The sequence below is a fragment of the Armigeres subalbatus genome, chromosome 2 (genome assembly GCF_024139115.2).
Source record: "Armigeres subalbatus isolate Guangzhou_Male chromosome 2, GZ_Asu_2, whole genome shotgun sequence".
Taxonomy (NCBI): Eukaryota; Metazoa; Arthropoda; class Insecta; order Diptera; family Culicidae; genus Armigeres; species Armigeres subalbatus.
The window spans coordinates 146355396-146372031 of NC_085140.1; the positions used below are offsets into that span (position 1 = coordinate 146355396).

At 36.7% G+C, this 16636-nt stretch overlaps 1 protein-coding gene across 5 annotated transcripts in view; it reads right to left on the reverse strand.

Annotated features, from left to right (window-relative positions):
* LOC134210975 (protein grainyhead) overlaps positions 1–16636 on the reverse strand; it is a 704499-nt gene that overhangs the window by 272908 nt on the left and 414955 nt on the right. The window contains exon 1 of one of the 5 annotated variants that reach the window (XM_062687443.1): positions 12066–12884. The exons of 3 other annotated variants lie outside the window; for them this stretch is intronic. The gene's annotated coding sequence lies outside the window, so the exon portion shown is untranslated. Of the gene's footprint in view, positions 1–12065; positions 12885–16636 lie in introns of those variants that run through there. One more of the 5 variants, XM_062687442.1, reaches the window with a different exon arrangement.

Sequence of the window (16636 nt, forward strand, 5' to 3'; positions counted from 1 at the left end):
TTGATCTGATGGTTTGGTTCATGGGGACGGTATTATCGAGGGGTTTCCCTGGGTCAAATGGGGTCAAAAGTAGGTGAACTTCTTTTTAATCGTAGATAATGTCTAACGTATATTATTTACCATGTGATTTTTCTTTGAATTATTTAGGATTCTTTGAAACATATTGCAAAGACTTTGGTGGCAAATTGAAGTCACGCGATCAAAATTACGAGCGTAAAAAAATCGTGTAAAAACAGAATAATGTGTAGTAGTAAATACTCACAATAATGATGTAATCGTTTTTATTTATCATTTTCCAATACTGGAGACAAAAACGAACACCTAGAGCTCCAAAATCCGATTACAGATGTTCCGGGAACCTGGTCCCCTCAGGAAAGTGGTTATTTTTTGAGTGTTTCTGTAACCCAGATTGCAACATATCGAACTTCATGAATTTGCAATAGAAGAAATACAATAGAAGACTTCTGCACATCATCCGAGCACATTGATCACTTCCGTAGGTCCCCTGGGAACCTGGTGCCCCCATTGAAGTGGTCACATTTCGAATGGTTCTGAAACCCAGAACAAATACAATGGATGCCAATAGTGCCCAGACGCTATGCAAATGTTCCACTGTGTTTGTCTTGCAAAATCAAGAAGTTTGCTGTGTTACATTCTAGGTTTCTAAAACCATTCAAAAGTGATCACTTTTCTGGGGGGCACTACCCAAGTAACAAATTCAATATTATGATGCACAGCATACTTCTAGACTTGTGCCTTGAAACCACATATAAAACCAACTGTTCTACAATCTTGCTCCAAGACAGTTATAAAACCATTATAAGACGAAAGAGGCCCACTCTAGAGAAGGTGTTCAAGACCATTTTCTTAGGTTTGCCGAAAACTTGTTAATTTTATCAAAGTGAGCTGGCATGTATGATCAGCAAGGATGTTAACGATCATTCAGTAATTCGCGTTCGATCATTTCGTAGTTTGTCAATAACACAGTCCAGAAACTGAATTCCAAAATATGTTGTACGGTGGACTTCTAGTGCGAAGATTTTTCTACAACTTTGCCTAATGGTTCGTTATTAGAATTCAACTAATAACGGAGTTAGAGCGCTAGTTGCAGTAACTTAAACTAAATGATTGGAATTTTGTTATCATTTAGTCTAAGTTACTGAAACTATAGCTATAACTCCGTTACTAGTGGAATTCAAACAACGAACGATTAGGCATTGTTGTAGAAAATCCTTTGCACTAGAAGTCCACCATACAACGTATTTTGAAATTCAGCTTCTGGAATGTGTTATTGACAAACTACTAAATGATCGAACGCAAATAACTGAATGATCGTTAACATTCTTGATGATCAGCATAAAACTCTGTCAGGATTACTAAAGATTTTGACATAAATTGTTTATGTTGACCAAATTTGATCTGATGTTGATATTTGTTGGTGTTTAACTTCGTATTACTAAATTAAACTGTATCTCATAATAATGATAATTATGATGTATACGTTGAAAAATTAAAACTACACTCCATTTAACCCTATACAACCCAAATTTTTGTTTTTGCTCAAAATCAGTATTTTGCTTTCTAAAATCGTTCTGAGCACGTTTTAAGCAACACAATTTTTTAATTAATTCCACAATTGTGATTTTTTATAATTTTGTTTTTTTGAGTTGTTTATCTTAAACAATAATTTATTGAGTCTATTGATCTTTTTTGATTTTTCAACATATTTAGAGTTCAAAAATTCGCATCCAAAGTTGACTTATTGCAATTTTTTATTTTTCAGGGTAACTTTTTTATTTTCCGTATAAGGTTGAATAAATATTTCAGAGTGTATCATTCAGCACAGTAGAAGCATAAGTACTAGAACGCTAGTGGCGCTGTAGTCATTGTTTGTGTGTTATCGATTTGACTTCAATAAGCTGAATTCAGATGTTTATGATGCACCATGTTGTAGAGGATGTTTCGTTTGATCAACAACATCATTTTGACATTTATAGAACCAGTACTTTGGCTGCTAGGCCGATGCAGTCTAGATGTTAGTCACGCGAATAGGAGCGACACCGGCAATCTAATACTTTTGAATCAACTTTCAGCACTAAAGCCTTCTATTGAATAAGGTTAGTTGTGGAAAATGTCTAAACTACAAATGTTTCACTCTTCAAAAGTATACGAGCAAAAACACGGAGGAACAAAAAATCACAAAATATTCAATAAATTATTATTAATGTGAAGGTTTTTGTAAATTAAATTTAAACCACATTCAAGCATGCATTGAAGTTGTTATTATTGATCGACATCTCGATATCGACATCGTCATCAAAACTTTTCGAAATCTGAACAATTAAAAATTCCAGAAAATAATCAAAGTAGCCCGTCCTTATGCAGTCTTGGGCGGTAGAGGATTAAGTCATGTACCTAGTTTCCTATGTTACGACCACTCACTTTGTTGATTAATTTCTGCATTAAAGTAGGAAATAATGAGTGCGCTTCATTTATATTGAAAGAGAATACAGTCGCCTCTCCACATCTAGATATTGAAGGGACCACACGTAAAAAAAATTAATGTTGTTTATTATTTATGATTAATTATTAATTATGCGCTTAATGACATGTATAAGGAAAAACTTATACATCGCATTAGTCACATACATTTGGAAACTTATACTTTTCATTAACTTATGAATGTTATTAGCTTTTTGATACGGGCTCATTCATTAGGTGGCATAATGAAGAGTATAAGTATTTTCGAATGGTTTTTTGCCATAACATATGAGGTTATTTTTTTACGTGCATCGAGATAGGGAGAGGTCGAGGAATGGAAGAAAAATTGAAATGGGTACTAGATCCAAAAAAGCTCGTTGCTGTGAAAAACGACAACAACATAAGTGTCGTTTCCTGTTGTTGATGAGTTTGTTATTGTCCAAAGATGGTCTGGTAGCCTAAAAATTTGAACATATCGACATAAGGAGAGTGAATCCTGAATAAAATATGATTAGAACACATCGAGATAGAGAGATATTGAGATAGGGAGGATATCGAGATGTAGGAAGCCCAAATGTATGTAGTTTGAAGGGACTGAGGAAACCATCGACATAAGGAGAGATATCGAGATATAGAACATCGAGATGTAGAGAGTCGACTGTAGTATCATTTGCAAAAACTGATTTCTTTTAAAAACTGCTTTAAATAATGCTGAAGCAAATCAAAATTTAATAGAGTCACTGCTCCTTAAGTTCATAAGCAATTGATTCGGTTCGTAGCTCAAAATATAAGAGTTAAATCAATTCCTACTAATAAAAATTTAACTTGCCAGTATTTTTTAACAGCCCTTTTCAAAACATACTACAGGATATCTTCCAGCAGAGCCATCGGCTAGGAAGTGGATAAATATGCCTCAGTTGAATAGAGATTAACTGGCGCTGGCTCGGGGAAAATCAAGAAAACGTATTTTGGGGAAAATTAACGCAAATCAACCAGATGGAAAATAGGAGAAAATGAATTCCGAAAGCAGTGGTCAAATCAGATACGCAATGCAACCGATTTGACCCGAATGAAAACATCTTCTTGTTAATGTGATGCTTGCGCAAATGGGTTGTTCGTGTATTGGAAAAAAATACATTATTTTTGCCTAAATTATTCAATTATATTCTGCTACTTATATGTGTCCAACTTGACAGTATTTTTTGAGTGTTTTGATATAGTCTTCAACAAGAGCACTGTATCTCAATTAAAACCACATAGATTTATAAAAGTTTTATGGTCGCATTCTTAAGATCGTTCTTACTTAATTGAGAGCACCATAAAACTTTCTTAAAACTACATGGTTTCAGTTGAGATAATTTGTTGTTGGATAATTTGTCAAAACAAGCAGCTTAGGATGGACTTGGAGCATCTCTTAAAACCATTACAGGAGAATGTAGCATTGAGGTTAACTGAACTCGGCGAAAACTATGATAAAACTCTGTAGATTATGCGATGTCATAAAACTTGAATAAATCCAAATAGAATTCAAAATGTTACTTCGGGTAGGTTCCTAGTGGACAATGTGCCTAGATTCTCTACAAATGTTTTCTCTTGTATTTGTGTTAGAAAATTATGAAGTTCAATATGTTTCAGAACCGCTCAAAAAGTAAATATTTCCTTGGGAGGAACCAGGTTTCCGGAGCATCTGTAACAGGATTTTGGAGATCTAAACGTTCAGTTTTTGTTTCCAGTATTGCAAAATGATGAATAAAAACGATTACATCATTATTGTGTGCACTTACTATTAGTTATCTACGATTAGAAGGAGTTGACCTATTTTTGACCCTTTTTGGCCCAAGGGAGTATAGTTTCTCCAGAAATTCCTCCTTTAGTTTCTCGAAGAGTTTCTTCAAGAGTTCTTCCAGGAATTAATTCTGAAATTCCCCCAAAAAATCCTTATGAAGTTCCTGCAGGAAAACTTATGGAGATCTTCCAAGAGTTCCTCGTGTAGCTCCTCCAGGAATTTCTCCTGTAAAATTTTTCGTCGAAGAGATTGTTCAGAAATTTCTTTCGGAATGTATCCTGAAATTTCTCCTAGATTTTATCCTGCACGGGAACAAATCCCTTCCCATGATCATGAACATAAAATCGTGAAACCATAAATTTGGCCAGTTCATGAAATCATGATTGTAGCTCATGATTTCAGGAACTTTTTCCATGGCACTCTATAGTGCTCATTGATCAACGAAATGCATAACCGGGTACACTTCGATTGTTCCGTTTCCAATAAGCAAGGACGGCCTGGAAGCAACGCCTTGGGCTCTCACTCAGTGGAATCGTGTTCGATCCTCATGTTGAGTCTATTTTTATTTTTTAAATCTTAACAACTCAAATTTTAACGCATTGGATGCGTAACATTAAAATAATTAAAATGATAAAAATTAAAATTTATTATTAAAATAATAAAATAATAAAATAATAGATGGAATCATGAACTAAATGCATGAGATTCGTAATCTAATAAGTGATAAAAATATACTGGATTCCTAAAATCATGCACTATGTTCTATGGAAATTCTGGACAATTTAAACGCACATTCCGGGATATTTACAGAGAAAATTCTGAAGAATTGCCATGAAAAAAAAAATCATGGGCGAGATGGATCAACTAGGTTTGAGTTCAAGACTACCCTAGAAAACAAATGGAAACTAAGTTATCCTTGCTAGTTTTAAGCAATTAGTATTAAGTTGAAATCGATTTTTTAACGAGAAAACTACGTTTGGTAGAAAGTAATTTGGACGAAGACCATAAGGCCAGAAGTTAGTTGTTTGGTTGAATACCTCATTTAGCCGAACAAACCATGAGGCCGAAAATCATCTGGCTGAAAGTCATTTATCCCAAAAAGTCATTTGACCGAAATGGACATACGGTCGACAAAGTCGTTCGGCCGTACATGTGATTTGGCCGAAAAATTCGTCTGGCTGAATAGATTATTTGGCTGTTATTGCCGTTTTGCAGAAGGGGTTTGGTTATTTGGGCGAAAATGCATTTCAGGCACAAACGAGTCGACATTTTTGGCCATATGAGCCATTAAGGGAATATCATCTTCGACCGTATGACCGTATGACCAAATGGCGCTTTCTGCAAAATGACAATTTCTACGAAATAGCTTTTTCTGCCCTAGCCTATTCGACCAAACAACTTTTTCGGCCAAATTGCCAGTTCGACCAATGTCATTTTTTGGTAGTATGTCGCTTGCGGCCAACTTTTCGGCCTAACTCTTATAGACCAAATAACCGTTTCGACAATATGACCGATACAATGCTGGGCATATTGACCACTCTGGGGTCAGTTCCGAGGCCCTTGTGAAAGTCTCCGAAGGCATCAAAATCGGCCATTTGCAAAATATCACAAGGTATGGCAATTTATGTATCAAACTTCAACATTTTGCAAGTCAAGTGAAATTATGTCATCCACATATGATTATTGGGATGTTGGTCACCCTAAGGAACCCCCAGAGGTATCAAGATCGGATGTCGTAATTCTACATGTCTTACAAAATGTTGAAGTTTGATCCCATATTGCCAAAATTTGTAGTATTTTGAAAATTGGCGATTTTGATCCTCCACAAGCTTTCTCATAGGCCTTTGAACTGTCTCCAGGGTGGTCAAAATCACTTGTCTAGCAAAATGCTGAAGTTCGAAACCCAATGGCCGATTTAGGTGCCTCCGGAAGGACCCTCCCCCAACCAAAGGAACTAATCTTAGTATGGCCAATATCCTTAGAATCATATCTGGATGTCATAACTCAACTTATCTTGTAAAATAATAAAGCTTGTGTGCGGATGTTCTGCGGTTGAAGTTTAAATTGGCGATATTTTTTTTAATTATTTGAAAAACATGCGAAAGTGTCATAGTTGTTACGTGAACTATAAAATCATGGACAGGGAAGCTATCTCGACTCCCTGGGGGTAGAGTATAAATTGTGCATGCACTGCCATTACACATTCCTGCATTACATGAATATATTTTAAAGCTTTCAATTTGTAACTGTGTAACTGTAAGTATACGTAAAGATCACAGCATCACTTCAAAATCGAACTTTACACATATTATATACGAATACCAACTACATACCAATCAATTCAGTCTGTATGTGGATGTGAATGTATATGAGGAAAGGGGGTTTGGCCGAAATCCATTCGGGGGAATCCATTTGCTGAACTAGCCGAGGTCCATTTGGCTGAAACGATTATTAGAACGAAAACAATTTGGTCGAAAATGTTTGCTGGCTGTTCGGCCACATTGAGAGTAGATGTAGTCAATGTCAACTTCTCTCCACGAACAGCCTAGATAGCCATGTGGTGTTGACTGCCAGTTATCTAGCTAAGAATAACATTACAGTTTGCCTGTTCCAGTGGTAAAAGTCCGCCATACAGGTGACCCTCAATTCTCGGTGCATACCGTGCCTACGAATGAATGGTTAGGGGGGGTCTAATAAGAACCTAACAGGAAACGGAGCCTGTGAAATACCAGGGCCCCTTCACAGTATTGAGCCCTCGCTGCGCTAACGGGAGCTATGGCGTAGTTGACCTTTTGCTTCTCCGAGACAATTGGCTACTTTTATTCAATCTCAGCTTGAGGTTAAATAAGGGAGGGGTTATGAATATGATTTTATTTAGTTTTTCAACAAGTTGTCACCTACATGAATTCGCATTATGCGTTTTTCACAGTGCACTCTGTGTTTCGTCTTCGACGTTCGTCCATTGTTACGTCCTCTGTGTTTTTTTTTGACACCTCTCTTTAGTCCCTAGTTCAATGCGTATGAGCCTACATAATTGGCTTTCATATAAATGATATATCATATGCATTCGCATTGTGTGAATTACCCAGTATATTGTATGCTTCGCGTTTCATTGCGTTTTACAAAATGTATCGTATGTATGTATTATTGAATGGATCCTCCTTCTCCTGAAACCTGTTCCATTCTCCTTTCCAACTTGACTTCCTCTTCCTTTCCATTTTTCACTTCCTTTTCCGTCAGGTAAATGATGAGAAAGGCCAGTGAAGGCGATGGCACAAATCTCCCAAACTGAGGGGAACGTGCCTCCTGAGCCGACGTTCTGATACCTGATACCTGATATTATATACGAATACCAACTACATACCAATCAATTCAGTCTGTATGTGGATGTGAACGTATAGGAGGAAAGGGGGTTTGGCCAAAATTCATTCGGGTTAATCCATTTGTTGAACTAGCCGAGGTCCATTTGGCTGAAACGATCATTAGAACGAAAACAATTTGGTCGAAAATGTCATTTGGCTGAAAGTGCCGTTTTGCTGAAATGATCGTTTGGTAGACAAGCCCATTTGGCCGAATGGGTAATTTGACTGGAAATGTTATTTGATCGAACGAAGCATACAACCGTGAGTGTAGTTTGCCGCACGAGCCATATGGTCATCATTTGGTCGAACAATAGAAAATGTGAAAATTATGAAGTGTATAATAATACTTGAGAAGTAAGTATAAGAAATGATAAGTGAGAAATGAAAAATGAGAAGTAAGTAATGAGACGTTTCACTTCTCATTGCTCATTTTCTGCTTCTTACTTCTTACTTCTTCTACTTTACTTCTACTTTACTCCTGAAGAAGAACTCATAGAAATATAAAGTTTTGAACTTTTACATTCGACAAATAAACGAATTTCTTTTCCATTGTTTGGCCACTGAAAATGAAGAATAAAAAGAATAAATTGTGCGACAGTATTTTCTTTGACTCAAATTATTGTATAAACTAAAATCGACAAAAAAAAACTTCCTTGAACAGCATTTGTCGAATGATTTTTATGATGAAGCGAATGAAAAAAAAATGCATGTAATCCATATTAACATGTCACTACTCGTTTGTGGTACATAAAGTATCGCTTAAAAGTTATCATTTTATAATATTTCATTGAAATACTTACTTTTGAAAGTACTCGCATGCGATTCCAAGGGCCAAGGAAAAATGTTTGTTTATGTTTTTCCGCTATCTTTACTACGTTGCTGTAATTTTTGCAATGAAAACCACCAAGCTTTTAGTTTAGACCAACATAAAACTTGCTGGTCATAGAATGGTTTTGAAAAAAAAAGCCAAGATAAAACCTCTAGCTGTTTAAAATGCTATGATAGGGCCAGTTCAGAAGCAACGGTTTTATAGAGGAATATTTTATGCATGTAGCAAAAAAATGTAGCTGTATATAATCGCATATAAGCATATAATTTTTAAATATTTAATCGGTGAAATTTGTCATCTTGGTAAGTGTCTAAAATATCAATACATTGTTTAATAAATCAAAGAGATTATTCGTCGGAACTGCTACTGAAGAAAATGAATATAACAATAATTAAAACATTTTAAAACACTGAATAATATGAATTAACGAAGCGCTAATTAAACTAATTATTTTTCATGGTTTTACCAGAAAAAATCATGGCATACCTTTGAGCATGCAAAGATCGGCAAAAAGCAGATTCAAAATATTATTTTTAATCGACATTACACTGGATTGATATTTCAAATCCTTTTTGTTTTGATTGCAATACATGCATAGCTTGAAGAAAACATAGTTTTTGCAATATAAAAAAAACAAAATAAATAAATAAACCAATAATGAACGTGAGCGTTGACAGCTGTTTATTTATTAGCTTATAGGTTGTATCGACACACATGTGGTATCGACGTCATAAAGTGGTCGTATCATAATTATATCTCGGTTCTCAAAACCACCAAGTCTGGAGATGTACACTAGTTGTCCCGTCGAACTTCGTCTCGGCAAAAAAGTGATAATTTCCAAGATTTGTATTTCATTTAGAGTGAAGAGGAGTCTCAAGCTATTATATATACATTACTTGCCTTCAAAACCCATCACATGACAATTTAGGTTCCATTTTCTTGATTAGGTCTCGAATTATGCAGAAAACTGTGTTTGTTTCATATGGGAGCCGCCCTTCGGCAAGGATGTTATCGATCATTTAGTAATTTGCGTTCGATCATGTAGTAGTTTGTCAATAACTCATTCCAGAAGCTGAATTTCAAAATGTTTTGTATGGTGGACTTCTAGTGCGAAGGTTTTTCTATAACTCTGTCTAATGGTTCCTTGTTTGAATTCCACTAGTAACGGAATTATAGCGCTAGTTGCAGTAACTTAAACTAAATGATTGGAATTTTGTTATCATTTAGTCTAAGTTACTGAAACTATAGCTTTAACTCCGTTACTAGTGGAATTCAAACAACGAACTATTAGGCAGAGTTGTAGAAAAACCTTCGCCTTAGAAGTCCACCACACAAAAAAATGAAATTCAGCTTCTGGAATAAGTTATTGACAAACTACTAAATGATCTAACGCAAATTACTAAATGATCGATAACATCCTTGTAGATCGGTTCAGTAGTTTTCGACAGACAGAAAATCAGTTTTATGTAGGCAGATGTCCCGAGTAGTCTAAAATAGCTCAATAATATTAAATATTGATATATCAAAATGATCCATATCTCATGATAATAAAAGATAAAATAAAAGGATAAAAGATCAGACGACATCATCAATGTTTTCCACTGAAATATCATGAGGAGATCAAGTTATGCTATTTGTAAGAAGTGATCGATACCATGTCCCATTAGTTTGTTCTTATTCGTAGCATATATTGAAATTTAAATGATTTTTCCTTGCAAATTTTTGATTGCTACCAGTTCTTTTATCTCTTATATCAATCAAGTCCGTATCATGTTGTGTTATTCTGTTCATGGCTTCTGTCAGGGGTTTTATGCAAGACTTGAAGTGTATTTTTAAATCGTTGCTCCTGAACTGGAACGCATATCAGGTTAAAATGATTGCAATAAAACTGGTCGTGACATGGTTGTATAGCGGTCTACAAAAGGATGTGAGAACTGGGAGTCAGCATGGTTGTTTTTGAGATTAGGTTCTGAAGTACTCTATAAATCTCTGATACAACCTCGATTGCTATGGCATTGTAGTCTCATAGCAGGTACTAGAAGCCCCCGAAGAAGTGGCCAGTTTCGGAAGCACCCGGAACCATGGAAATATGTGTTTCATATTTCATATTACTGCAACTTATTGGCATTACATCCCTCACTCCGACACTCCCGCCTCGCAGTTTAGTGTTCTATACGTTTTTTCTTATCTATATGGGACAGTTATGCTTTTATTGACAGCATATGTCAAATGTGAACTATTATACATTGAAACTACATGGCACATATAATCAACTATTTGATAAAAATTTAACAGTCAGGAACTCGACTGAAAGAGGTTTGGAAAATCCTCAACATTTTCCAGAAATATTATTGCCGTCCCCTCATTGGCCGAAATAACTGAAAAGAAACAGTCAATAGATGCTATTTTTTTTTTTCTAAATTCAATATCTTCTCAAAGTTTGAGTTTGGATTTTGAGCTGTGATCTTGGTAACGATTGAGATGGTAAAAATCGATACATTTTTGCCAAGACTTTGTCAGAAATTTCATGGACAATCGTCAAAAACATTAGCACTATCTTGGTCGTTGAATAATCGTAGATAGCAAAATGATACAATTCAAGTGTAAATGTAAGCAAAGAGTCAATGTGTTCACATTCATTAACATAAATTATTGATAAAATATCATAGAGGAAGCTGTTGTGTTTCAATATCATCATTGATTTGCATGTTAACTAGTTTCAAAAACGATTGGTTTTAAAATAACATTCCATTAGATTTTGGTTTCCGATAAACCTTCTCTCCGATCGCGTGTCTTCACGCTATCATTTTTTTATCAAATCGATAGGCTTAGGATTCTTTGAATTGAAGAATAGATTAAACGTCCATCCTTGCTATTTCGTTCGATGATAAATCTGATTTTTAACGATTTTCTGGAAAACGTGTGTTGTGTTATCATAACTATGAAAAACAATTTATTATAAAATTAACCTCATAATAAAATCATTTGCATCACTTCTCTCGGAAGTTATTTTCAATATCTCGGAAATTTACCAGGATTTTTTTTATTCAAACAAAGTAATAATGTCTAGATCATTGCCGTAGGTATAAACAAACGTGTAAAAACTGACAAATTTCATTCATGGAAGGAACATGATCATTTTCCTTTTCCTGCAGGCAATCGTTCTTCATGTGCCATGTGTATGTTTTCACAGGAGAGTGTTAATTCTCCTTTTCCTTTCAATTTTGACTCTTGAACAAAGCGAAAAATATCTTCACAGACATACAGCATTTTTACCATTCAACCTTCCTACGAAAGGATTCCTACTCGTTTTTTCGACCCATAATTAACTCTTGAAACATTTCCTCTTGGTATACGTTGACTTGGTCGAATCTTTGAAACACTGACGGCGGCAGTCAACGTCCGTCGTTCGTACTGATGAAGGCATTCCTCTTCTCTTTCGCTCTCTCCAGCCACCCCTCCCAATTCTCCGAACCAGCATGCGAAACGGCATGGAAGGGTGGGAGGATGCTCGAAGAGTACGACGGCTACCGAAATATGATTTAATTATTGTACCCGAGCCGAATCGGCTCGGGTTTTCTCTCCTGTGCTCTCTGGTGATATTTACCGATTGTCTTCACTCAGCCAATCCGGGTAGGCCAAGGTGTAGGTACTTCCGGTATCCAGTTTGGCGGCTTTACTGACACCTGTGCATATGTGCGAAAAGAGACAACCGAGGTTGGGCACCCCGACAGACAAAACGACTCGGGAGAGCACGAGGCCGAAGTCTCGATCAGTCAATTGCGGCACTTGATCACGATTCACGGGGGCGTTGTTGGGTGGGTGTTGATGGATGTATTTTTTTTTGTTTAACTAGCGGGTACAATTATTTTTCCATTGGCACTGTCACTCTGTGATTCACTGTTGTTGTTTTCGTTTCTTTTCACTGTTGTCACTGAACACTTTGTAGATCTTCCTTTTTGAATGGATTCCGTACCATGGAAGCCATTGGCTATCACTCGATCCGTTGATGATCGAATTGATTCACTAGACGCGCTTCAATACCGGGAAACACCTGTTACGGTTGCTTAGGTTTCTTCGCCTTTTGATCAACACTGCTAACTCCTTAAGTAAACAATATCACTGCCGAAATGCAAAACAATAGACGCAGCGCATTGCGCCGAAAGTCACGCGATCAACCTGCGGGCCAAAAGGTTCAAAAGATCACCGACCTGCACTAAGGACACCGGCGCATACGCATTCGGCGCAAAACAAAAAAAAACAATCACTATCATACACGCTCGGCGAAACAAAAAACGCACGGCTGGCTGGCGAGCTCCCGCGCGCGAGCTACTCTTGTTGACCACGTAAGATGCGAACAATCACACAAATCTACGACGGAATCTGCTGCGTCGAGGGTCAGCAATTTCCTGTATTGACTCGGTGAGTAGCCGACATAAACTGAAAACCACTACTGGCGGTCGCGATGCTGTGCATAATCACGACGGCGGCGGCGTCTCTCCTGTCGCAAGAACCAGTCTACCGGCGGATTGGTCAAAACAGGTGAGACGCAGGAACTCACTGATCACCGTTTTTGCATGGGGGTATGTGACATTTCTAACAACTTCGAATTGCATGTTTAATTGACGGTTTTGTTACTTTTAAAGCGGTACGATTGTATTGACCATAATATGGTAAAATAATTTTCATATAGATTCTCTTGAACATTTATCTTTTGTTGGATCAATATTGTAGTCGCTGGCAGAAGTTTATCCTTATTTCTTCAAGCTTCAAATCAAATCAAACAGATATGCAAATGCTCTCGTTGAATTGAAAAAAGGACACCAAATTTCTTTAGCTTATACGACTTTAATAAGTTGGCGATCCACGATCAATCAATTTCAGTCAAAATCAGAGTATTGTTGAAAAACTTTGGTCGATCGAAGGTCGCCTCTTGATAATGGGAAATCGTTTCAAGTATTTCGTTCCTCGGATCAACGACTTACTGCATACCCCACATTTTTCTTTCAGGCAGCGCGAATCACTCAAATGCCTCCCAGTACGATCGCGCGCCTCGTCGATCGCAAGCACAGGTGAGTTGAGTGCCGTTGATCGTGGCTCAGCTTCATGGGAGCCCAAAGACAATTGTGGAGAGAGTGCGCGTCGCCGCTCTGTTTTGATCAGCAAATTCGCGCTGCGAGAGAGCTCAACGCGCGGCGCGAATCTTGCCGAACGGGTTGGATGCTGATAAGACGGCTGCTGGCTGGACCGCTAGATCGCGCTGGAAAAGAGATGGCCTGTTTCGCATCGTGGAGAAGCAACTGTTGTTGTCTCGTTCGTGTGTGCGACTTTGCCGTCGCTGATTCAGCCACCAAAGTACCCATCAACCCTTTTTGCATGGCTGAATCTTGTTTTGTAGGATGTTTAGCCGTTTACGAGAGTGCGTTAGTTAATAGAGGGATCGATTGAAGCAGAAAGAGATGGAGGGAAAACACAGTTTGCAAGTTGCATACTCTTGAACAGTTATGCTGTTATTGTTGATTCAAACTGGATGGTGACCTGAGACCATTGACATTCATATTCTCATACCGGATCGGTTCGTCTACATTGTAAACGGTATGATGACCGCCCGATTTTATGGTGACAGTATCGTAAATAAGGCTTAATTCAATTAAACGATAAAATTTTGTTCAAAATGTTTCAAAATGTAACTGATGGCCGTACGATCGCGGATCGGCGAAGTTTTCAGGCAGTTATGCGCAGGAAGAGAGAGAGGAGGTCAATCTTTTGATTGGTTATTCACAACGTATAACAGCGAGCTGAACGATCGTTGAAGATGAGAGAAATATCAAAAGCATGGTGTTTGGATTGAACATGGGGGGACAACGTCGGTCAGCGCGGGGCGAGATACATTATCTGTCCGCCAGGCTAATGAAATAAATTGATAGCGGCGAGTTAATATCGCTATTCGATGCTAATGTGGCCATCGCGGGAAACTGTCTATTAGGCAGCTATCGATATAAATCTTCGGGGGAATCGGTTTCTAATAATCACTTTTCGATAATGATTATTTCATCAAACTGTTGGGAAATTTATCGCGCGGGATCAAATGTCATGTGAACGATGTTTAGCATCTAACGTTGGTTTTAGTTAGTCCTTAAGCAAATATCTTTGTTGATGGAATTTTAATTTATAAGAGTCAACAGCTATATTTACTTAATATTGCAGAATTTAAATTTTTGAGGTATCAGATGTTATGATTATAAATTAAACAAAATAAATCCTAGAGATAACCTCAACGAAGCTGCCAGATCTCCTATGTAGCAAATTTCCAGATAGTCAGATGGAAAGGATCGAATTATTTCTTTTTTCATACATTAGAGCATTCACATTTATGTGTAAATCCGATCACTCAGTTTACTTACCATTCTCAAGAAAATCAGTCTTACGTATTAGCTTACCTGAAATATAGAAAGAAAATATATTAATTTTATATTATTTGATAGTGCTTGAAATTATTTTAAATTATTGCATATTTACTTTTGAGCGTCTTAGTAGAATATTTACGCAATTATAAAGGAAAATTGAAAATTTATTTCACGTCCAGTAGCATTTCCTCAGTAAGCAGGTAGAGCTTGGTGGTTTAGTTGCTACCGCTTCTGCCTTACAAACAGAATATCGTGGGCTCAATTCCAGGCTCGTTGCTGTCCTACTTTGAATTTCTATTCATTTCATTATTCATTCTGTGTTTCACGTTCTACCAAAACAATTCCTACTGTTATAACCTTCCACACTAACAATTCGAAAACCTCCCGTGGCACCTACGAGAGGTTGTAGAGTTCTCCTCTAATTGTATGATATGACATCAAACTGATTTCTTTTTTTTCTAACAAAAACCAACATCAAAAATTGTTTTCAATTTGCTACCATCGACAGCAGGAATAGTTTTCGATTTGATGTCACAGTAAGATTTTTCAAATATAGATTTTGATCTTTTAACCATTTCACGACCAAAAGTATATCAACTGGATATCAACAAGAACTGGTCACGTGGAAACATCTTATAATCGAGTTTTACTGATGCTTTGTCAAATAGGCGGCTTATTATCCACTACGTTTATTCTTTTTCTGCTTTCTGAAAGTCCGTAGTTCATTTTGTGTCTTGTTCGGTTGACTTTATTCTTCGATATTCTCATATTTTTCCACATCTTGAACGGAAGACCCTTTTTACGGAAAATGCTTTAACGATTTTACGATCGAGCATATGGTTCATAGAAACAGATTTACGTCCAGATTTTTTCATGTCCTGAAATGAATCCCTCGCCATTCTTCCGAATTGCATAACAAACTGCTCCGATGCGCTTATCTTCAATTTTCGCCATCTGACTCAGTGAATGTTGGGAACTTTTGAAGGAAAATGCTTAGTATTTCAATAAAAACCTTATCAAATGGTACTTATGAATCACGGAGCGATAGATTTAAATGTTCACAATAATACAAAGTAGAGGAAAGTGGGACAAGACCGCCATATGGGACAAGATGGCTAATAACGATTGTAGCATCAGAAAGCATCATTATCACATATTAATACGAGGGGAGATGCTCTATAATGTAAAAGGGCAATGAAACTAAAAAACTTTTAAAATAATCATAAGAAGTTGATTAAAATTAAAAATCTAAATTTGCGAAATGAAATTGGATGAGATTTGAAGAAAATATGATCGATAGAAGAAAACTTAGAAAATTAGTCGGTTTGGGGCAATACTGCCAACTGTGATAGAGACAAGATTTTAAAGGCAAAGAATAATATTCAAAACTTAAATGTTCTCCTTGCTTACAAAAGAACCAGTAGAGTTTGGGTTAAAATTAGAGTTGATGGAAAACAACGGATATAAAATTGACCATAGAAATTAGTTTCAGTCAAATTTATGACCAGTGACCACAAACTTAACATTTTCAACGACAATTTTGGAAGTAACATCATTCGTGCATAATCTCTTGAAATGCCAAAATGATACCAGATGTTTTATTAACTTCAAAACATTTTTAAAAATATTTTATGGACCTTGCTCGTCTTACCCCGACGGAATAGCGAATTCGCATCATACATTAAATAAACATTTTTTAAAAAACAATCTACCGTTTCGACTCGAAGTCCGGACACCTAAGCACTGCTAAATTTTCAGTTCAATATTACAA